The sequence below is a fragment of the Symphodus melops genome (assembly GCF_947650265.1).
Source record: "Symphodus melops genome assembly, chromosome: 2".
NCBI classification, from domain to species: domain Eukaryota; kingdom Metazoa; phylum Chordata; class Actinopteri; order Labriformes; family Labridae; genus Symphodus; species Symphodus melops.
In genome coordinates this window covers 12,468,161-12,491,864 of record NC_136692.1, presented here as the reverse complement: position 1 = coordinate 12,491,864, position 23,704 = coordinate 12,468,161, and the positions used below count along the sequence as shown (strand labels likewise).

General features: G+C 39.5%; 4 long non-coding RNA genes across 4 annotated transcripts; all 4 read right to left on the bottom strand.

Moving 5' to 3' along the window:
• Positions 1 to 1,688: 1,688 nt before the first annotated feature.
• LOC306820309 lies at positions 1,689 to 2,747 on the bottom strand. The gene is made up of 2 exons (XR_013778660.1): positions 1,988 to 2,747; positions 1,689 to 1,844 (listed from the first exon to the last, which is right to left on the bottom strand). It is a non-coding gene; the product is annotated as an uncharacterized lncRNA (long non-coding RNA).
• Positions 2,748 to 8,148: 5,401 nt separating this feature from the next.
• On the bottom strand, positions 8,149 to 9,207 carry LOC306820079. The gene is made up of 2 exons (XR_013778637.1): positions 8,448 to 9,207; positions 8,149 to 8,304 (listed from the first exon to the last, which is right to left on the bottom strand). It is a non-coding gene; the product is annotated as an uncharacterized lncRNA (long non-coding RNA).
• Positions 9,208 to 14,604: 5,397 nt separating this feature from the next.
• On the bottom strand, positions 14,605 to 15,663 carry LOC306820193. Its single transcript, XR_013778646.1, has 2 exons — positions 14,904 to 15,663; positions 14,605 to 14,760 (listed from the first exon to the last, which is right to left on the bottom strand). It is a non-coding gene; the product is annotated as an uncharacterized lncRNA (long non-coding RNA).
• Positions 15,664 to 21,064: 5,401 nt separating this feature from the next.
• On the bottom strand, positions 21,065 to 22,123 carry LOC306842017. The gene is made up of 2 exons (XR_013781659.1): positions 21,364 to 22,123; positions 21,065 to 21,220 (listed from the first exon to the last, which is right to left on the bottom strand). It is a non-coding gene; the product is annotated as an uncharacterized lncRNA (long non-coding RNA).
• Positions 22,124 to 23,704: the final 1,581 nt, after the last annotated feature.

The following is a 23,704-nucleotide window of genomic DNA, read 5'->3' as shown; positions in this document are numbered from 1 at the left end:
TTGAGCTGGTTAAAGCTGTTCTTTCGGCAGTAAACTAATGTCACGGACCTGTGGACTGTAAAGGATCTTTGACGTTTTTTCGGTAAGTAATAAAGTGTGATTTATGTGTCATTGCTTTAAGCATTAGCTAGCGAGCTAACATATTAGCAGTCTAAACTAGGTTACTTATCAGTCATGATTTATCTTTTTATTTTACTTTATAACGTGAGCAAACCTAATAACTGACATGCTCTGTTTCTTGATGTTGTTATTTAGTTTTTGTGAGTGGAATATTTCAAACCAATGCATTGTAATAAAAATCAGCTCATAGATAGCGGTTCATTGACTGTACAGTTATGTTTCAGTGAAAAAAATTGGTCTAGTAAGGTTTTTAAAAAACCTAAATACTATAAATCTGGCCTGTATTATTACTAATGTGTACATGTTTACAGTCTGTGTGAAGAGTGTGTTATACAGAAACAGGTCACCATGCAGGCTGATATTATAATACTGCATAATGAGGTAGAGTATTTCTCTAGATATCAGGATAAAACTAAAGTAAGCTCTGATTTAATATAACTTCTGTTTGATTTTAAAGACCAACAGAGACGTGAACACAAACATCAACAATCAGCGGTGGTGCAATATAATATCAACCGAGCATCATGCTGCTTAAACCTGCCAAATATTCAGCATGAGCTTACACACACATTACCAATTCAACAGTCACAAGTTGATCATATTGTACATTTAATGACACTCATTGAGAAATTGTGTCAAAACTTGACAAAACCTGACACAAACTATAAAAACAGGCTGCTGTTATGGTGGTTAGGAGACACACAGGCTCAATAAAAGGCATAAAGATCACGTTTCTCCCAAAATCATATATTAATGTTTTTTATTTTGCTTCTATAATCATTAATGTAGATTTTAATAGGTATTTACCTCTTTTCACCAACATTAAATTATACTGAGGATTTCCTTTTTCTCATGTTCTCTCTCTCTCTCTCCCTCCCCCAGCTCGTGCCTCACTCCAAAGCCCGCTGCTGCTGCTTTGTGGGAGCTTGGAAAGGACCTGACCACTGCTTCTCTTTCCAGGGCGTTTGGTCTGATCATACATGGCACTGGACAGCGGTCTGATGCGAAACAGTGGCCCGAGTGTCGCGCCTGAGCCACAGAGGACGCAGCTTGCACCTCTTGAGCAATGTTTGACAATTTATTCAAAACATCAACAGAAGAAATGAGATGCTGTTTAATACCGAGGTTTTTCTTATAAGCCACATTTTATTTTTATTTTTAGATTAATCTGCTATAACTTTAAAATACTGTGCATTCATTTGCCTCTTTCAAACCTGTTTAACCCACAACAACCTTAAATACTACCTCCATCTAAGTGAACAACCAAGTGAAAGAACACAGTAACTTAAAATACCACACTATGTTTTTAAGCACAATCTGTATTTTTTAAAGTAAGTTACAAGACTAGTATTACATTTCATATGTGATTGAATAAAATGTAAATGTAATTGCCTTCTCAGTCGTGTCTGTATCATACCACTCTACTCTCTTCATCTGCATGCTGTCTTTAATGCAGGTTAGTGTTAAAGTATTTTTAAAGCCATGTGTTGCCCGATTGTGACTTCTGTCATTGATCTAGAAGAACACAAGAAGTTATTTTTTTACAGCTTAAAAAAGGAGAGAAAAGGTTCAAATCAATGAATACGTTATTTTATTTATAACACATAGTCTGAACGGTGGTTCAGCTATAAAAGTGAGGAGGTTACTGGTTTGAATCCCCATCTGACAGGAGTCTCTGTGAGGAGTTTTCATGCTTTCTTCCTTCCACAGTCCAAAGGTGTTCACTGAGAGGAGAAAAAAGTAAGGGAGACCATCAGGTGAGCTGGCAGGGGTACAGCATGAAAGATGTATGAAACATTCAGCATTTTTTATAATTAACCTCATGTATCTCAATAACGTTTTAGACAACCCTGATTACTACACTTACCTCTAGTGTCTGTGTCAGCCATCTTTCTTCTTCCTTGTGTCTAAAATGAGGATGATAATCAATTTCAATGAGATACACAACATCTTAGACAAGGAAAAGAAACCGAGAAAAGGTCCATACAAACAGAAACCTTCATGAAACAGATTCATTTACCAGCTCCACAGTAATGCACAGAAACACATACTCTCACATAATTTACATAAATGTTCATGTAAATGTATATAGAACTGAAGTAACTAGTGATAGCAGATATGACTTTAGTACTATGTGCATCTTTTACCACTACTTTATATCATATAACATATTTTCACCAGCATATATTAGATCACTACACAACTTATGTTGCTAACTTAGCTTAAAATAGTTTATTTCGTTTTCTTTTCCAAAAATAAAGGGTTTACTAACCCACAGTTTAGATAGATAGATTCCGAGGGAAATTCAAGGCATCCAGTAGCAATATACAACACATGCAGGACATAAAGAAAAAAGGTTTAAATTCAATAATTACCGTAATATAAAACGCATGATTTTCTTAATTTTTAAATTAACTACGTTTAGATATTTGACTTGAAATATATGGTGGTTTTGTACTCACCTCTATGGTCGGTAGATGAATTTCCCTCTGTAAAGATTCTTAAGTTCTTGGCGTAGCTGGGCTGCGTAAGCAGCAGTCCGCTAAATGGGCGGGGCGTGTTGCCAGGGCTCCTCCCACTGGTCTCTACTGCGCAGTCTGGCTCCAAATGACGTCAGAATTCCAAGATCAAAGCGCCCATGAGGGCCATTCTAAGTGTCTTTGATGAGTCATCAGGTCTTTGAGACAACAGCTTTCCCGACAGTCAGTTGAATTTGACCCTTTCAACAAGCGGCAGCATTAAGAGAGATAACTCAACTATCACCTCAGATCAACATATCTGTTCATCAGAGACAATTTACAAACAACAGCAGCATTTATTTGTGACTTAAACAACCAGCCAAAGAAAATGCAGCGACCAACCCACCAAAGAAGGAACAACAACACCTTCAGACAGCAGGGCAATGGTCGAGACATGGAGCTCGAAAGACTTCATCAAGATGTGAGAAACCTCACGGATCTGCTGGAGAGAGAGAGGCAACACTGCTGTAAGGAGAGGAACGAAAAACTCCTGATCAGCCAAGAGTTGGAGGAGACAAAGCAACATCTGGCAAAGCAGAAAGCCCTCAAGGAAATGTATATAAACCGGGGAAAAGACACCAGGAGAGAGCTGGAGAGGCTCGAAAAGTACAGCAAAGAAGAGACCCTCTCTGCATTTCAGATCGCCCAAAAAGTGAACGACACCACCAGGCAGAGGAAGAAGAAAGATCTTCATGTTGACTACGAGGAGCTCAAGGTGGCATACGTAGTTTGCAACGACAAGTTTACAAAAGAGCTCCAGAGTGAGAAAGAGAAAAATAAGGTCATTCAAGAAGAACTGGACAGCAGCAAAGTTTCATACCATGAGCTCAAGATCAGGTATGAAGCCGACATGCTCGCTACCAAGCAGTTGGTGGAGACACTTCAGTGCAAGAATGAGCAGCAAGGTCAGTCTCACGCAGAAAGAGTGTCCCGAGACCAGCAGGTGATATCGACCTTGAAAGCTGAACTGGATGTCCTCGGTCAGAAGGCGAGAGAGGAGATTGCTGTCCTGCAACAGGCTGCTTTTGAGACAGAGAAGATTAACTTTACTGAGCTTGAGGGCCTGAAAACTCAGCTCAGTGATCAGAAAGTCATCAAGGAGCAGTTTGAGGAGCTACAAGTGGCTTATAAAACCAGCCAGGACAAGCTTACTGCTGAGCTCCAGAAGGAAAAGGACAACAGCAAGCTTCTCCAAGAACAACTGGAGGAGTTTAGAGCGTCCAGCAAAGAGCACAACCCAAGATACCAAACTGATGTACTGGCTCTGACACCGCAGGCTGAGAGCTGTCAGAAAGAACCTGAGGCCGAAACACAGTCTCTGTATAACACTGTGGCAGACAATCAGCTTTCAATCGAGAATTTGAACGCAGAAAAGATGGAGGAAAAGATCAAGACCCTGCAGCAGATGAACACGGAGAGCATCCAGTGCGAAGAAGTGGAGGAGCAGAAAACCCAGATTCAGCTCCTGATCTCACAAAACAAGGAGCTCTCAAGTGAACTTGAGGCTCATCTGGAGGATCGCATGCTTCCAACAAAAAAGAGAGCAAGTTGTGAGGAGAAGCAAGGCGAACCTTCATGCATGGAAGAGACTCTCCCCCAAGTCACCGCAGAAGCTCCAGGAAATTCAGGACCTGTGGGACTTACAGAAACTGTAGGAACTTCAGGAGTGACAGAAACTGCAGAGGCTACTGAAGCTGTGGAAACAATGCAGCCTCAAAAGCCAGAGCAGCAGAAGTCCTGGTTTAAGCAAGCCAGGCACTTCCTGGGACTGAGAAAACCTGAGAGTTGGAAGAAAAAGAAAGAACCTTCTTCCCTCTCCCCCCGACAATAACTCCCCCCGACAATAACCCCCCCCAACCCTTTGTAGGTTTTTTCCTCCGGGACGCTCCGGTTTGCCTACCACATATCCAAAAACATTCATCATAGGCTGAGTTGGTTACTCTTCAGTCTTCATAAAAAAAAAAAAAAAACATAATTTCCCTTTAAATGAAGTTGTGTGTTGTGGTGTTTAAGTTGTTTGACAGAAAAGTTACAGAACCCTTTTGTTATATGTGTCTTGTGTTTACTGTGTTTACTATCTTTACGTTCTGCATTGTCTTTGTAGGTTTTAGCTTGTTTTTATATTTATCAGTATGTTTCTGTTTCTAGCACACAAAAAAAAACACAGGAAGCTTTCCAGAAAAATGCAGTGAGTTTCTATTGGCTGAAATATGTGATATTAACGTTTGAATCTATTTGATTCTGGGTGCCACCCTGTGTTTATATGGAAAGTAAACCTTCCTCTGTACATGTGTTGTGATTTGCAGCATGTTTAAGCCACTGCAGTAACAAATAATAGAAGTGGATTAGTGCAGCCCTCACTGATCAATAACCCTGTCACCCCATTCAATATTCTGCATACTTTCAATTGACAGAAAACAACCAGACTTCATCATATCATTCTATGTTCTGTTGCAAACAGCAAAAAAATGCCACAGAGACAAAAAAAAAGGACAAAAAGACAAAGCTGCTATAAAACTATTCACATTCATATTCCTTCAGTCAGTAATGTGAAACTTCCCCACATTAATACCCCCTCTTTTTTCTAAGCTGACTTTAGAACGATTGCAAAAAAATATGTTTAAAACATTTATATCCCACAGAGAGTGAACTATTTACTGTGTACTTATTAACTCGTACTTATAAGGCCACATTTGGAATCTGATCAATGCCTTTCAGCAAAATCTATCTGAAAATATTTGCTTTACTGTGAGTTTGTGTTGATTACATTAAACTCAGTGTTATTATTAAGAACGAATGTAAACAACACACATGGAAAAAAGAGTAGACTGTCCTTACAACAATAATGCTTTTTTGTTGCCTGTGATAGACGATAGTGAGTTTAAAACCATCATTTTACTTATGCCTGCTTATGAAATGAAGAAAAGGAATTGCTCTAGAAGCAGGTTTAATCAGCACACCTGGAAGCTGTGATCAGAGTATATCCTTAAAACTAACTAACAAATTATTTTCATAATATGTTGCTTCTCTTTTTTTTTTTTTTTTTTTTGCCATTTTGTCTCGATTCAGTCGTACAGAGGATAGAATAGGAAATAGGTTGGAGAGACGGGTGATGACATTACAGTTCTGACCGGGACCTGGGCCGCCTACCTGGAGGAATGCAACTTCTGTACATGGGGCACAACGTAAGCATTATGCGATACACAAAATGTGCTGTTTTATGAATGGCGTGTAGACCTCTTTGAATTCTATTCAAATTTTGCTGCACTTGCAAGTAAAGCCACTAGTGGAAGTGGAAACATCTTCTAAACCAAAAATAAAAACCTTAAAAATCTGAAAAATTTATTTCAGGCGTCTAAACCACTTCCTGGTTTTAGGACTCAAAACTCCACCAGTCTATTTACTGTAAAAATAACGGAGAGACAAGGTCCCCTGTGGAGTGAAGCTTTTATTTTTAGAGCTCCCCCTACTGACTGCCTGCAGCATAGGTCATAAACCCCGCCTCCTCAATGATAACAGACGGGACTTGGGTCAAACTGTTATGTTATAATACTCGTCACATAATGTTTTTTCCAAACCTAAACTCTGCTGTGATCATTAGATATTATCACCCTACATGGTGTTCAAGTGCTCATTTTTCTGTGAAGTTTGTTTTAAATAAATAAGTTATTTGAGCTTAAAAAACGGGATTTTACGTCATACATGGCGTCGGCGATGATTGACAGCCGCGGATCTTGCGTAGCGCTCTTGGTAAATAACTAGTTACGTCGTGAAGGGAAGCCGACATCACGGAGCTTTTTTGTTCAGTTTTTTCGTCTTTTTTGAGCTGGTTAAAGCTGTTCTTTCGGCAGTAAACTAATGTCACGGACCTGTGGACTGTAAAGGATCTTTGACGTTTTTTCGGTAAGTAATAAAGTGTGATTTATGTGTCATTGCTTTAAGCATTAGCTAGCGAGCTAACATATTAGCAGTCTAAACTAGGTTACTTATCAGTCATGATTTATCTTTTTATTTTACTTTATAACGTGAGCAAACCTAATAACTGACATGCTCTGTTTCTTGATGTTGTTATTTAGTTTTTGTGAGTGGAATATTTCAAACCAATGCATTGTAATAAAAATCAGCTCATAGATAGCGGTTCATTGACTGTACAGTTATGTTTCAGTGAAAAAAATTGGTCTAGTAAGGTTTTTAAAAAACCTAAATACTATAAATCTGGCCTGTATTATTACTAATGTGTACATGTTTACAGTCTGTGTGAAGAGTGTGTTATACAGAAACAGGTCACCATGCAGGCTGATATTATAATACTGCATAATGAGGTAGAGTATTTCTCTAGATATCAGGATAAAACTAAAGTAAGCTCTGATTTAATATAACTTCTGTTTGATTTTAAAGACCAACAGAAACGTGAACACAAACATCAACAATCAGCGGTGGTGCAATATAATATCAACCGAGCATCATGCTGCTTAAACCTGCCAAATATTCAGCATGAGCTTACACACACATTACCAATTCAACAGTCACAAGTTGATCATATTGTACATTTAATGACACTCATTGAGAAATTGTGTCAAAACTTGACAAAACCTGACACAAACTATAAAAACAGGCTGCTGTTATGGTGGTTAGGAGACACACAGGCTCAATAAAAGGCATAAAGATCACGTTTCTCCCAAAATCATATATTAATGTTTTTTATTTTGCTTCTATAATCATTAATGTAGATTTTAATAGGTATTTACCTCTTTTCACCAACATTAAATTATACTGAGGATTTCCTTTTTCTCATGTTCTCTCTCTCTCTCTCCCTCCCCCAGCTCGTGCCTCACTCCAAAGCCCGCTGCTGCTGCTTTGTGGGAGCTTGGAAAGGACCTGACCACTGCTTCTCTTTCCAGGGCGTTTGGTCTGATCATACATGGCACTGGACAGCGGTCTGATGCGAAACAGTGGCCCGAGTGTCGCGCCTGAGCCACAGAGGACGCAGCTTGCACCTCTTGAGCAATGTTTGACAATTTATTCAAAACATCAACAGAAGAAATGAGATGCTGTTTAATACCGAGGTTTTTCTTATAAGCCACATTTTATTTTTATTTTTAGATTAATCTGCTATAACTTTAAAATACTGTGCATTCATTTGCCTCTTTCAAACCTGTTTAACCCACAACAACCTTAAATACTACCTCCATCTAAGTGAACAACCAAGTGAAAGAACACAGTAACTTAAAATACCACACTATGTTTTTAAGCACAATCTGTATTTTTTAAAGTAAGTTACAAGACTAGTATTACATTTCATATGTGATTGAATAAAATGTAAATGTAATTGCCTTCTCAGTCGTGTCTGTATCATACCACTCTACTCTCTTCATCTGCATGCTGTCTTTAATGCAGGTTAGTGTTAAAGTATTTTTAAAGCCATGTGTTGCCCGATTGTGACTTCTGTCATTGATCTAGAAGAACACAAGAAGTTATTTTTTTACAGCTTAAAAAAGGAGAGAAAAGGTTCAAATCAATGAATACGTTATTTTATTTATAACACATAGTCTGAACGGTGGTTCAGCTATAAAAGTGAGGAGGTTACTGGTTTGAATCCCCATCTGACAGGAGTCTCTGTGAGGAGTTTTCATGCTTTCTTCCTTCCACAGTCCAAAGGTGTTCACTGAGAGGAGAAAAAAGTAAGGGAGACCATCAGGTGAGCTGGCAGGGGTACAGCATGAAAGATGTATGAAACATTCAGCATTTTTTATAATTAACCTCATGTATCTCAATAACGTTTTAGACAACCCTGATTACTACACTTACCTCTAGTGTCTGTGTCAGCCATCTTTCTTCTTCCTTGTGTCTAAAATGAGGATGATAATCAATTTCAATGAGATACACAACATCTTAGACAAGGAAAAGAAACAGAGAAAAGGTCCATACAAACAGAAACCTTCATGAAACAGATTCATTTACCAGCTCCACAGTAATGCACAGAAACACATACTCTCACATAATTTACATAAATGTTCATGTAAATGTATATAGAACTGAAGTAACTAGTGATAGCAGATATGACTTTAGTACTATGTGCATCTTTTACCACTACTTTATATCATATAACATATTTTCACCAGCATATATTAGATCACTACACAACTTATGTTGCTAACTTAGCTTAAAATAGTTTATTTCGTTTTCTTTTCCAAAAATAAAGGGTTTACTAACCCACAGTTTAGATAGATAGATTCCGAGGGAAATTCAAGGCATCCAGTAGCAATATACAACACATGCAGGACATAAAGAAAAAAGGTTTAAATTCAATAATTACCGTAATATAAAACGCATGATTTTCTTAATTTTTAAATTAACTACGTTTAGATATTTGACTTGAAATATATGGTGGTTTTGTACTCACCTCTATGGTCGGTAGATGAATTTCCCTCTGTAAAGATTCTTAAGTTCTTGGCGTAGCTGGGCTGCGTAAGCAGCAGTCCGCTAAATGGGCGGGGCGTGTTGCCAGGGCTCCTCCCACTGGTCTCTACTGCGCAGTCTGGCTCCAAATGACGTCAGAATTCCAAGATCAAAGCGCCCATGAGGGCCATTCTAAGTGTCTTTGATGAGTCATCAGGTCTTTGAGACAACAGCTTTCCCGACAGTCAGTTGAATTTGACCCTTTCAACAAGCGGCAGCATTAAGAGAGATAACTCAACTATCACCTCAGATCAACATATCTGTTCATCAGAGACAATTTACAAACAACAGCAGCATTTATTTGTGACTTAAACAACCAGCCAAAGAAAATGCAGCGACCAACCCACCAAAGAAGGAACAACAACACCTTCAGACAGCAGGGCAATGGTCGAGACATGGAGCTCGAAAGACTTCATCAAGATGTGAGAAACCTCACGGATCTGCTGGAGAGAGAGAGGCAACACTGCTGTAAGGAGAGGAACGAAAAACTCCTGATCAGCCAAGAGTTGGAGGAGACAAAGCAACATCTGGCAAAGCAGAAAGCCCTCAAGGAAATGTATATAAACCGGGGAAAAGACACCAGGAGAGAGCTGGAGAGGCTCGAAAAGTACAGCAAAGAAGAGACCCTCTCTGCATTTCAGATCGCCCAAAAAGTGAACGACACCACCAGGCAGAGGAAGAAGAAAGATCTTCATGTTGACTACGAGGAGCTCAAGGTGGCATACGTAGTTTGCAACGACAAGTTTACAAAAGAGCTCCAGAGTGAGAAAGAGAAAAATAAGGTCATTCAAGAAGAACTGGACAGCAGCAAAGTTTCATACCATGAGCTCAAGATCAGGTATGAAGCCGACATGCTCGCTACCAAGCAGTTGGTGGAGACACTTCAGTGCAAGAATGAGCAGCAAGGTCAGTCTCACGCAGAAAGAGTGTCCCGAGACCAGCAGGTGATATCGACCTTGAAAGCTGAACTGGATGTCCTCGGTCAGAAGGCGAGAGAGGAGATTGCTGTCCTGCAACAGGCTGCTTTTGAGACAGAGAAGATTAACTTTACTGAGCTTGAGGGCCTGAAAACTCAGCTCAGTGATCAGAAAGTCATCAAGGAGCAGTTTGAGGAGCTACAAGTGGCTTATAAAACCAGCCAGGACAAGCTTACTGCTGAGCTCCAGAAGGAAAAGGACAACAGCAAGCTTCTCCAAGAACAACTGGAGGAGTTTAGAGCGTCCAGCAAAGAGCACAACCCAAGATACCAAACTGATGTACTGGCTCTGACACCGCAGGCTGAGAGCTGTCAGAAAGAACCTGAGGCCGAAACACAGTCTCTGTATAACACTGTGGCAGACAATCAGCTTTCAATCGAGAATTTGAACGCAGAAAAGATGGAGGAAAAGATCAAGACCCTGCAGCAGATGAACACGGAGAGCATCCAGTGCGAAGAAGTGGAGGAGCAGAAAACCCAGATTCAGCTCCTGATCTCACAAAACAAGGAGCTCTCAAGTGAACTTGAGGCTCATCTGGAGGATCGCATGCTTCCAACAAAAAAGAGAGCAAGTTGTGAGGAGAAGCAAGGCGAACCTTCATGCATGGAAGAGACTCTCCCCCAAGTCACCGCAGAAGCTCCAGGAAATTCAGGACCTGTGGGACTTACAGAAACTGTAGGAACTTCAGGAGTGACAGAAACTGCAGAGGCTACTGAAGCTGTGGAAACAATGCAGCCTCAAAAGCCAGAGCAGCAGAAGTCCTGGTTTAAGCAAGCCAGGCACTTCCTGGGACTGAGAAAACCTGAGAGTTGGAAGAAAAAGAAAGAACCTTCTTCCCTCTCCCCCCGACAATAACTCCCCCCGACAATAACCCCCCCCAACCCTTTGTAGGTTTTTTCCTCCGGGACGCTCCGGTTTGCCTACCACATATCCAAAAACATTCATCATAGGCTGAGTTGGTTACTCTTCAGTCTTCATTAAAAAAAAAAAAAAACATAATTTCCCTTTAAATGAAGTTGTGTGTTGTGGTGTTTAAGTTGTTTGACAGAAAAGTTACAGAACCCTTTTGTTATATGTGTCTTGTGTTTACTGTGTTTACTATCTTTACGTTCTGCATTGTCTTTGTAGGTTTTAGCTTGTTTTTATATTTATCAGTATGTTTCTGTTTCTAGCACACAAAAAAAAACACAGGAAGCTTTCCAGAAAAATGCAGTGAGTTTCTATTGGCTGAAATATGTGATATTAACGTTTGAATCTATTTGATTCTGGGTGCCACCCTGTGTTTATATGGAAAGTAAACCTTCCTCTGTACATGTGTTGTGATTTGCAGCATGTTTAAGCCACTGCAGTAACAAATAATAGAAGTGGATTAGTGCAGCCCTCACTGATCAATAACCCTGTCACCCCATTCAATATTCTGCATACTTTCAATTGACAGAAAACAACCAGACTTCATCATATCATTCTATGTTCTGTTGCAAACAGCAAAAAAATGCCACAGAGACAAAAAAAAAGGACAAAAAGACAAAGCTGCTATAAAACTATTCACATTCATATTCCTTCAGTCAGTAATGTGAAACTTCCCCACATTAATACCCCCTCTTTTTTCTAAGCTGACTTTAGAACGATTGCAAAAAAATATGTTTAAAACATTTATATCCCACAGAGAGTGAACTATTTACTGTGTACTTATTAACTCGTACTTATAAGGCCACATTTGGAATCTGATCAATGCCTTTCAGCAAAATCTATCTGAAAATATTTGCTTTACTGTGAGTTTGTGTTGATTACATTAAACTCAGTGTTATTATTAAGAACGAATGTAAACAACACACATGGAAAAAAGAGTAGACTGTCCTTACAACAATAATGCTTTTTTGTTGCCTGTGATAGACGATAGTGAGTTTAAAACCATCATTTTACTTATGCCTGCTTATGAAATGAAGAAAAGGAATTGCTCTAGAAGCAGGTTTAATCAGCACACCTGGAAGCTGTGATCAGAGTATATCCTTAAAACTAACTAACAAATTATTTTCATAATATGTTGCTTCTCTTTTTTTTTTTTTTTTTTTTGCCATTTTGTCTCGATTCAGTCGTACAGAGGATAGAATAGGAAATAGGTTGGAGAGACAGGTGATGACATTACAGTTCTGACCGGGACCTGGGCCGCCTACCTGGAGGAATGCAACTTCTGTACATGGGGCACAACGTAAGCATTATGCGATACACAAAATGTGCTGTTTTATGAATGGCGTGTAGACCTCTTTGAATTCTATTCAAATTTTGCTGCACTTGCAAGTAAAGCCACTAGTGGAAGTGGAAACATCTTCTAAACCAAAAATAAAAACCTTAAAAATCTGAAAAATTTATTTCAGGCGTCTAAACCACTTCCTGGTTTTAGGACTCAAAACTCCACCAGTCTATTTACTGTAAAAATAACGGAGAGACAAGGTCCCCTGTGGAGTGAAGCTTTTATTTTTAGAGCTCCCCCTACTGACTGCCTGCAGCATAGGTCATAAACCCCGCCTCCTCAATGATAACAGACGGGACTTGGGTCAAACTGTTATGTTATAATACTCGTCACATAATGTTTTTTCCAAACCTAAACTCTGCTGTGATCATTAGATATTATCACCCTACATGGTGTTCAAGTGCTCATTTTTCTGTGAAGTTTGTTTTAAATAAGTTATTTGAGCTTAAAAAACGGGATTTTACGTCATACATGGCGTCGGCGATGATTGACAGCCGCGGATCTTGCGTAGCGCTCTTGGTAAATAACTAGTTACGTCGTGAAGGGAAGCCGACATCACGGAGCTTTTTTGTTCAGTTTTTTCGTCTTTTTTGAGCTGGTTAAAGCTGTTCTTTCGGCAGTAAACTAATGTCACGGACCTGTGGACTGTAAAGGATCTTTGACGTTTTTTCGGTAAGTAATAAAGTGTGATTTATGTGTCATTGCTTTAAGCATTAGCTAGCGAGCTAACATATTAGCAGTCTAAACTAGGTTACTTATCAGTCATGATTTATCTTTTTATTTTACTTTATAACGTGAGCAAACCTAATAACTGACATGCTCTGTTTCTTGATGTTGTTATTTAGTTTTTGTGAGTGGAATATTTCAAACCAATGCATTGTAATAAAAATCAGCTCATAGATAGCGGTTCATTGACTGTACAGTTATGTTTCAGTGAAAAAAATTGGTCTAGTAAGGTTTTTAAAAAACCTAAATACTATAAATCTGGCCTGTATTATTACTAATGTGTACATGTTTACAGTCTGTGTGAAGAGTGTGTTATACAGAAACAGGTCACCATGCAGGCTGATATTATAATACTGCATAATGAGGTAGAGTATTTCTCTAGATATCAGGATAAAACTAAAGTAAGCTCTGATTTAATATAACTTCTGTTTGATTTTAAAGACCAACAGAAACGTGAACACAAACATCAACAATCAGCGGTGGTGCAATATAATATCAACCGAGCATCATGCTGCTTAAACCTGCCAAATATTCAGCATGAGCTTACACACACATTACCAATTCAACAGTCACAAGTTGATCATATTGTACATTTAATGACACTCATTGAGAAATTGTGTCAAAACTTGACAAAACCTGACACAAACTATAAAAACAGGCTGCTGTTATGGTGGTTAGGAGACACACAGGCTCAATAAAAGGCATAAAGATCACGTTTCTCCCAAAATCATATATTAATGTTTTTTATTTTGCTTCTATAATCATTAATGTAGATTTTAATAGGTATTTACCTCTTTTCACCAACATTAAATTATACTGAGGATTTCCTTTTTCTCATGTTCTCTCTCTCTCTCTCCCTCCCCCAGCTCGTGCCTCACTCCAAAGCCCGCTGCTGCTGCTTTGTGGGAGCTTGGAAAGGACCTGACCACTGCTTCTCTTTCCAGGGCGTTTGGTCTGATCATACATGGCACTGGACAGCGGTCTGATGCGAAACAGTGGCCCGAGTGTCGCGCCTGAGCCACAGAGGACGCAGCTTGCACCTCTTGAGCAATGTTTGACAATTTATTCAAAACATCAACAGAAGAAATGAGATGCTGTTTAATACCGAGATTTTTCTTATAAGCCACATTTTATTTTTATTTTTAGATTAATCTGCTATAACTTTAAAATACTGTGCATTCATTTGCCTCTTTCAAACCTGTTTAACCCACAACAACCTTAAATACTACCTCCATCTAAGTGAACAACCAAGTGAAAGAACACAGTAACTTAAAATACCACACTATGTTTTTAAGCACAATCTGTATTTTTTAAAGTAAGTTACAAGACTAGTATTACATTTCATATGTGATTGAATAAAATGTAAATGTAATTGCCTTCTCAGTCGTGTCTGTATCATACCACTCTACTCTCTTCATCTGCATGCTGTCTTTAATGCAGGTTAGTGTTAAAGTATTTTTAAAGCCATGTGTTGCCCGATTGTGACTTCTGTCATTGATCTAGAAGAACACAAGAAGTTATTTTTTTACAGCTTAAAAAAGGAGAGAAAAGGTTCAAATCAATGAATACGTTATTTTATTTATAACACATAGTCTGAACGGTGGTTCAGCTATAAAAGTGAGGAGGTTACTGGTTTGAATCCCCATCTGACAGGAGTCTCTGTGAGGAGTTTTCATGCTTTCTTCCTTCCACAGTCCAAAGGTGTTCACTGAGAGGAGAAAAAAGTAAGGGAGACCATCAGGTGAGCTGGCAGGGGTACAGCATGAAAGATGTATGAAACATTCAGCATTTTTTATAATTAACCTCATGTATCTCAATAACGTTTTAGACAACCCTGATTACTACACTTACCTCTAGTGTCTGTGTCAGCCATCTTTCTTCTTCCTTGTGTCTAAAATGAGGATGATAATCAATTTCAATGAGATACACAACATCTTAGACAAGGAAAAGAAACAGAGAAAAGGTCCATACAAACAGAAACCTTCATGAAACAGATTCATTTACCAGCTCCACAGTAATGCACAGAAACACATACTCTCACATAATTTACATAAATGTTCATGTAAATGTATATAGAACTGAAGTAACTAGTGATAGCAGATATGACTTTAGTACTATGTGCATCTTTTACCACTACTTTATATCATATAACATATTTTCACCAGCATATATTAGATCACTACACAACTTATGTTGCTAACTTAGCTTAAAATAGTTTATTTCGTTTTCTTTTCCAAAAATAAAGGGTTTACTAACCCACAGTTTAGATAGATAGATTCCGAGGGAAATTCAAGGCATCCAGTAGCAATATACAACACATGCAGGACATAAAGAAAAAAGGTTTAAATTCAATAATTACCGTAATATAAAACGCATGATTTTCTTAATTTTTAAATTAACTACGTTTAGATATTTGACTTGAAATATATGGTGGTTTTGTACTCACCTCTATGGTCGGTAGATGAATTTCCCTCTGTAAAGATTCTTAAGTTCTTGGCGTAGCTGGGCTGCGTAAGCAGCAGTCCGCTAAATGGGCGGGGCGTGTTGCCAGGGCTCCTCCCACTGGTCTCTACTGCGCAGTCTGGCTCCAAATGACGTCAGAATTCCAAGATCAAAGCGCCCATGAGGGCCATTCTAAGTGTCTTTGATGAGTCATCAGGTCTTTGAGACAACAGCTTTCCCGACAGTCAGTTGAATTTGACCCTTTCAACAAGCGGCAGCATTAAGAGAGATAACTCAACTATCACCTCAGATCAACATATCTGTTCATCAGAGACAATTTACAAACAACAGCAGCATTTATTTGTGACTTAAACAACCAGCCAAAGAAAATGCAGCGACCAACCCACCAAAGAAGGAACAACAACACCTTCAGACAGCAGGGCAATGGTCGAGACATGGAGCTCGAAAGACTTCATCAAGATGTGAGAAACCTCACGGATCTGCTGGAGAGAGAGAGGCAACACTGCTGTAAGGAGAGGAACGAAAAACTCCTGATCAGCCAAGAGTTGGAGGAGACAAAGCAACATCTGGCAAAGCAGAAAGCCCTCAAGGAAATGTATATAAACCGGGGAAAAGACACCAGGAGAGAGCTGGAGAGGCTCGAAAAGTACAGCAAAGAAGAGACCCTCTCTGCATTTCAGATCGCCCAAAAAGTGAACGACACCACCAGGCAGAGGAAGAAGAAAGATCTTCATGTTGACTACGAGGAGCTCAAGGTGGCATACGTAGTTTGCAACGACAAGTTTACAAAAGAGCTCCAGAGTGAGAAAGAGAAAAATAAGGTCATTCAAGAAGAACTGGACAGCAGCAAAGTTTCATACCATGAGCTCAAGATCAGGTATGAAGCCGACATGCTCGCTACCAAGCAGTTGGTGGAGACACTTCAGTGCAAGAATGAGCAGCAAGGTCAGTCTCACGCAGAAAGAGTGTCCCGAGACCAGCAGGTGATATCGACCTTGAAAGCTGAACTGGATGTCCTCGGTCAGAAGGCGAGAGAGGAGATTGCTGTCCTGCAACAGGCTGCTTTTGAGACAGAGAAGATTAACTTTACTGAGCTTGAGGGCCTGAAAACTCAGCTCAGTGATCAGAAAGTCATCAAGGAGCAGTTTGAGGAGCTACAAGTGGCTTATAAAACCAGCCAGGACAAGCTTACTGCTGAGCTCCAGAAGGAAAAGGACAACAGCAAGCTTCTCCAAGAACAACTGGAGGAGTTTAGAGCGTCCAGCAAAGAGCACAACCCAAGATACCAAACTGATGTACTGGCTCTGACACCGCAGGCTGAGAGCTGTCAGAAAGAACCTGAGGCCGAAACACAGTCTCTGTATAACACTGTGGCAGACAATCAGCTTTCAATCGAGAATTTGAACGCAGAAAAGATGGAGGAAAAGATCAAGACCCTGCAGCAGATGAACACGGAGAGCATCCAGTGCGAAGAAGTGGAGGAGCAGAAAACCCAGATTCAGCTCCTGATCTCACAAAACAAGGAGCTCTCAAGTGAACTTGAGGCTCATCTGGAGGATCGCATGCTTCCAACAAAAAAGAGAGCAAGTTGTGAGGAGAAGCAAGGCGAACCTTCATGCATGGAAGAGACTCTCCCCCAAGTCACCGCAGAAGCTCCAGGAAATTCAGGACCTGTGGGACTTACAGAAACTGTAGGAACTTCAGGAGTGACAGAAACTGCAGAGGCTACTGAAGCTGTGGAAACAATGCAGCCTCAAAAGCCAGAGCAGCAGAAGTCCTGGTTTAAGCAAGCCAGGCACTTCCTGGGACTGAGAAAACCTGAGAGTTGGAAGAAAAAGAAAGAACCTTCTTCCCTCTCCCCCCGACAATAACTCCCCCCGACAATAACCCCCCCCAACCCTTTGTAGGTTTTTTCCTCCGGGACGCTCCGGTTTGCCTACCACATATCCAAAAACATTCATCATAGGCTGAGTTGGTTACTCTTCAGTCTTCATTAAAAAAAAAAAAAAACATAATTTCCCTTTAAATGAAGTTGTGTGTTGTGGTGTTTAAGTTGTTTGACAGAAAAGTTACAGAACCCTTTTGTTATATGTGTCTTGTGTTTACTGTGTTTACTATCTTTACGTTCTGCATTGTCTTTGTAGGTTTTAGCTTGTTTTTATATTTATCAGTATGTTTCTGTTTCTAGCACACAAAAAAAAACACAGGAAGCTTTCCAGAAAAATGCAGTGAGTTTCTATTGGCTGAAATATGTGATATTAACGTTTGAATCTATTTGATTCTGGGTGCCACCCTGTGTTTATATGGAAAGTAAACCTTCCTCTGTACATGTGTTGTGATTTGCAGCATGTTTAAGCCACTGCAGTAACAAATAATAGAAGTGGATTAGTGCAGCCCTCACTGATCAATAACCCTGTCACCCCATTCAATATTCTGCATACTTTCAATTGACAGAAAACAACCAGACTTCATCATATCATTCTATGTTCTGTTGCAAACAGCAAAAAAATGCCACAGAGACAAAAAAAAAGGACAAAAAGACAAAGCTGCTATAAAACTATTCACATTCATATTCCTTCAGTCAGTAATGTGAAACTTCCCCACATTAATACCCCCTCTTTTTTCTAAGCTGACTTTAGAACGATTGCAAAAAAATATGTTTAAAACATTTATATCCCACAGAGAGTGAACTATTTACTGTGTACTTATTAACTCGTACTTATAAGGCCACATTTGGAATCTGATCAATGCCTTTCAGCAAAATCTATCTGAAAATATTTGCTTTACTGTGAGTTTGTGTTGATTACATTAAACTCAGTGTTATTATTAAGAACGAATGTAAACAACACACATGGAAAAAAGAGTAGACTGTCCTTACAACAATAATGCTTTTTTGTTGCCTGTGATAGACGATAGTGAGTTTAAAACCATCATTTTACTTATGCCTGCTTATGAAATGAAGAAAAGGAATTGCTCTAGAAGCAGGTTTAATCAGCACACCTGGAAGCTGTGATCAGAGTATATCCTTAAAACTAACTAACAAATTATTTTCATAATATGTTGCTTCTCTTTTTTTTTTTTTTTTTTTTGCCATTTTGTCTCGATTCAGTCGTACAGAGGATAGAATAGGAAATAGGTTGGAGAGACGGGTGATGACATTACAGTTCTGACCGGGACCTGGGCCGCCTACCTGGAGGAATGCAACTTCTGTACATGGGGCACAACGTAAGCATTATGCGATACACAAAATGTGCTGTTTTATGAATGCCGTGTAGACCTCTTTGAATTCTATTCAAATTTTGCTGCACTTGCAAGTAAAGCCACTAGTGGAAGTGGAAACATCTTCTAAACCAAAAATAAAAACCTTAAAAATCTGAAAAATTTATTTCAGGCGTCTAAACCACTTCCTGGTTTTAGGACTCAAAACTCCACCAGTCTATTTACTGTAAAAATAACGGAGAGACAAGGTCCCCTGTGGAGTGAAGCTTTTATTTTTAGAGCTCCCCCTACTGACTGCCTGCAGCATAGGTCATAAACCCCGCCTCCTCAATGATAACAGACGGGACTTGGGTCAAACTGTTATGTTATAATACTCGTCACATAATGTTTTTTCCAAACCTAAACTCTGCTGTGATCATTAGATATTATCACCCTACATGGTGTTCAAGTGCTCATTTTTCTGTGAAGTTTGTTTTAAATAAATAAGTTATTTGAGCTTAAAAAACGGGATTTTACGTCATACATGGCGTCGGCGATGATTGACAGCCGCGGATCTTGCGTAGCGCTCTTGGTAAATAACTAGTTACGTCGTGAAGGGAAGCCGACATCACGGAGCTTTTTTGTTCAGTTTTTTCGTCTTTTTTGAGCTGGTTAAAGCTGTTCTTTCGGCAGTAAACTAATGTCACGGACCTGTGGACTGTAAAGGATCTTTGACGTTTTTTCGGTAAGTAATAAAGTGTGATTTATGTGTCATTGCTTTAAGCATTAGCTAGCGAGCTAACATATTAGCAGTCTAAACTAGGTTACTTATCAGTCATGATTTATCTTTTTATTTTACTTTATAACGTGAGCAAACCTAATAACTGACATGCTCTGTTTCTTGATGTTGTTATTTAGTTTTTGTGAGTGGAATATTTCAAACCAATGCATTGTAATAAAAATCAGCTCATAGATAGCGGTTCATTGACTGTACAGTTATGTTTCAGTGAAAAAAATTGGTCTAGTAAGGTTTTTAAAAAACCTAAATACTATAAATCTGGCCTGTATTATTACTAATGTGTACATGTTTACAGTCTGTGTGAAGAGTGTGTTATACAGAAACAGGTCACCATGCAGGCTGATATTATAATACTGCATAATGAGGTAGAGTATTTCTCTAGATATCAGGATAAAACTAAAGTAAGCTCTGATTTAATATAACTTCTGTTTGATTTTAAAGACCAACAGAAACGTGAACACAAACATCAACAATCAGCGGTGGTGCAATATAATATCAACCGAGCATCATGCTGCTTAAACCTGCCAAATATTCAGCATGAGCTTACACACACATTACCAATTCAACAGTCACAAGTTGATCATATTGTACATTTAATGACACTCATTGAGAAATTGTGTCAAAACTTGACAAAACCTGACACAAACTATAAAAACAGGCTGCTGTTATGGTGGTTAGGAGACACACAGGCTCAATAAAAGGCATAAAGATCACGTTTCTCCCAAAATCATATATTAATGTTTTTTATTTTGCTTCTATAATCATTAATGTAGATTTTAATAGGTATTTACCTCTTTTCACCAACATTAAATTATACTGAGGATTTCCTTTTTCTCATGTTCTCTCTCTCTCTCTCCCTCCCCCAGCTCGTGCCTCACTCCAAAGCCCGCTGCTGCTGCTTTGTGGGAGCTTGGAAAGGACCTGACCACTGCTTCTCTTTCCAGGGCGTTTGGTCTGATCATACATGGCACTGGACAGCGGTCTGATGCGAAACAGTGGCCCGAGTGTCGCGCCTGAGCCACAGAGGACGCAGCTTGCACCTCTTGAGCAATGTTTGACAATTTATTCAAAACATCAACAGAAGAAATGAGATGCTGTTTAATACCGAGGTTTTTCTTATAAGCCACATTTTATTTTTATTTTTAGATTAATCTGCTATAACTTTAAAATACTGTGCATTCATTTGCCTCTTTCAAACCTGTTTAACCCACAACAACCTTAAATACTACCTCCATCTAAGTGAACAACCAAGTGAAAGAACACAGTAACTTAAAATACCACACTATGTTTTTAAGCACAATCTGTATTTTTTAAAGTAAGTTACAAGACTAGTATTACATTTCATATGTGATTGAATAAAATGTAAATGTAATTGCCTTCTCAGTCGTGTCTGTATCATACCACTCTACTCTCTTCATCTGCATGCTGTCTTTAATGCAGGTTAGTGTTAAAGTATTTTTAAAGCCATGTGTTGCCCGATTGTGACTTCTGTCATTGATCTAGAAGAACACAAGAAGTTATTTTTTTACAGCTTAAAAAAGGAGAGAAAAGGTTCAAATCAATGAATACGTTATTTTATTTATAACACATAGTCTGAACGGTGGTTCAGCTATAAAAGTGAGGAGGTTACTGGTTTGAATCCCCATCTGACAGGAGTCTCTGTGAGGAGTTTTCATGCTTTCTTCCTTCCACAGTCCAAAGGTGTTCACTGAGAGGAGAAAAAAGTAAGGGAGACCATCAGGTGAGCTGGCAGGGGTACAGCATGAAAGATGTATGAAACATTCAGCATTTTTTATAATTAACCTCATGTATCTCAATAACGTTTTAGACAACCCTGATTACTACACTTACCTCTAGTGTCTGTGTCAGCCATCTTTCTTCTTCCTTGTGTCTAAAATGAGGATGATAATCAATTTCAATGAGATACACAACATCTTAGACAAGGAAAAGAAACCGAGAAAAGGTCCATACAAACAGAAACCTTCATGAAACAGATTCATTTACCAGCTCCACAGTAATGCACAGAAACACATACTCTCACATAATTTACATAAATGTTCATGTAAATGTATATAGAACTGAAGTAACTAGTGATAGCAGATATGACTTTAGTACTATGTGCATCTTTTACCACTACTTTATATCATATAACATATTTTCACCAGCATATATTAGATCACTACACAACTTATGTTGCTAACTTAGCTTAAAATAGTTTATTTCGTTTTCTTTTCCAAAAATAAAGGGTTTACTAACCCACAGTTTAGATAGATAGATTCCGAGGGAAATTCAAGGCATCCAGTAGCAATATACAACACATGCAGGACATAAAGAAAAAAGGTTTAAATTCAATAATTACCGTAATATAAAACGCATGATTTTCTTAATTTTTAAATTAACTACGTTTAGATATTTGACTTGAAATATATGGTGGTTTTGTACTCACCTCTATGGTCGGTAGATGAATTTCCCTCTGTAAAGATTCTTAAGTTCTTGGCGTAGCTGGGCTGCGTAAGCAGCAGTCCGCTAAATGGGCGGGGCGTGTTGCCAGGGCTCCTCCCACTGGTCTCTACTGCGCAGTCTGGCTCCAAATGACGTCAGAATTCCAAGATCAAAGCGCCCATGAGGGCCATTCTAAGTGTCTTTGATGAGTCATCAGGTCTTTGAGACAACAGCTTTCCCGACAGTCAGTTGAATTTGACCCTTTCAACAAGCGGCAGCATTAAGAGAGATAACTCAACTATCACCTCAGATCAACATATCTGTTCATCAGAGACAATTTACAAACAACAGCAGCATTTATTTGTGACTTAAACAACCAGCCAAAGAAAATGCAGCGACCAACCCACCAAAGAAGGAACAACAACACCTTCAGACAGCAGGGCAATGGTCGAGACATGGAGCTCGAAAGACTTCATCAAGATGTGAGAAACCTCACGGATCTGCTGGAGAGAGAGAGGCAACACTGCTGTAAGGAGAGGAACGAAAAACTCCTGATCAGCCAAGAGTTGGAGGAGACAAAGCAACATCTGGCAAAGCAGAAAGCCCTCAAGGAAATGTATATAAACCGGGGAAAAGACACCAGGAGAGAGCTGGAGAGGCTCGAAAAGTACAGCAAAGAAGAGACCCTCTCTGCATTTCAGATCGCCCAAAAAGTGAACGACACCACCAGGCAGAGGAAGAAGAAAGATCTTCATGTTGACTACGAGGAGCTCAAGGTGGCATACGTAGTTTGCAACGACAAGTTTACAAAAGAGCTCCAGAGTGAGAAAGAGAAAAATAAGGTCATTCAAGAAGAACTGGACAGCAGCAAAGTTTCATACCATGAGCTCAAGATCAGGTATGAAGCCGACATGCTCGCTACCAAGCAGTTGGTGGAGACACTTCAGTGCAAGAATGAGCAGCAAGGTCAGTCTCACGCAGAAAGAGTGTCCCGAGACCAGCAGGTGATATCGACCTTGAAAGCTGAACTGGATGTCCTCGGTCAGAAGGCGAGAGAGGAGATTGCTGTCCTGCAACAGGCTGCTTTTGAGACAGAGAAGATTAACTTTACTGAGCTTGAGGGCCTGAAAACTCAGCTCAGTGATCAGAAAGTCATCAAGGAGCAGTTTGAGGAGCTACAAGTGGCTTATAAAACCAGCCAGGACAAGCTTACTGCTGAGCTCCAGAAGGAAAAGGACAACAGCAAGCTTCTCCAAGAACAACTGGAGGAGTTTAGAGCGTCCAGCAAAGAGCACAACCCAAGATACCAAACTGATGTACTGGCTCTGACACCGCAGGCTGAGAGCTGTCAGAAAGAACCTGAGGCCGAAACACAGTCTCTGTATAACACTGTGGCAGACAATCAGCTTTCAATCGAGAATTTGAACGCAGAAAAGATGGAGGAAAAGATCAAGACCCTGCAGCAGATGAACACGGAGAGCATCCAGTGCGAAGAAGTGGAGGAGCAGAAAACCCAGATTCAGCTCCTGATCTCACAAAACAAGGAGCTCTCAAGTGAACTTGAGGCTCATCTGGAGGATCGCATGCTTCCAACAAAAAAGAGAGCAAGTTGTGAGGAGAAGCAAGGCGAACCTTCATGCATGGAAGAGACTCTCCCCCAAGTCACCGCAGAAGCTCCAGGAAATTCAGGACCTGTGGGACTTACAGAAACTGTAGGAACTTCAGGAGTGACAGAAACTGCAGAGGCTAC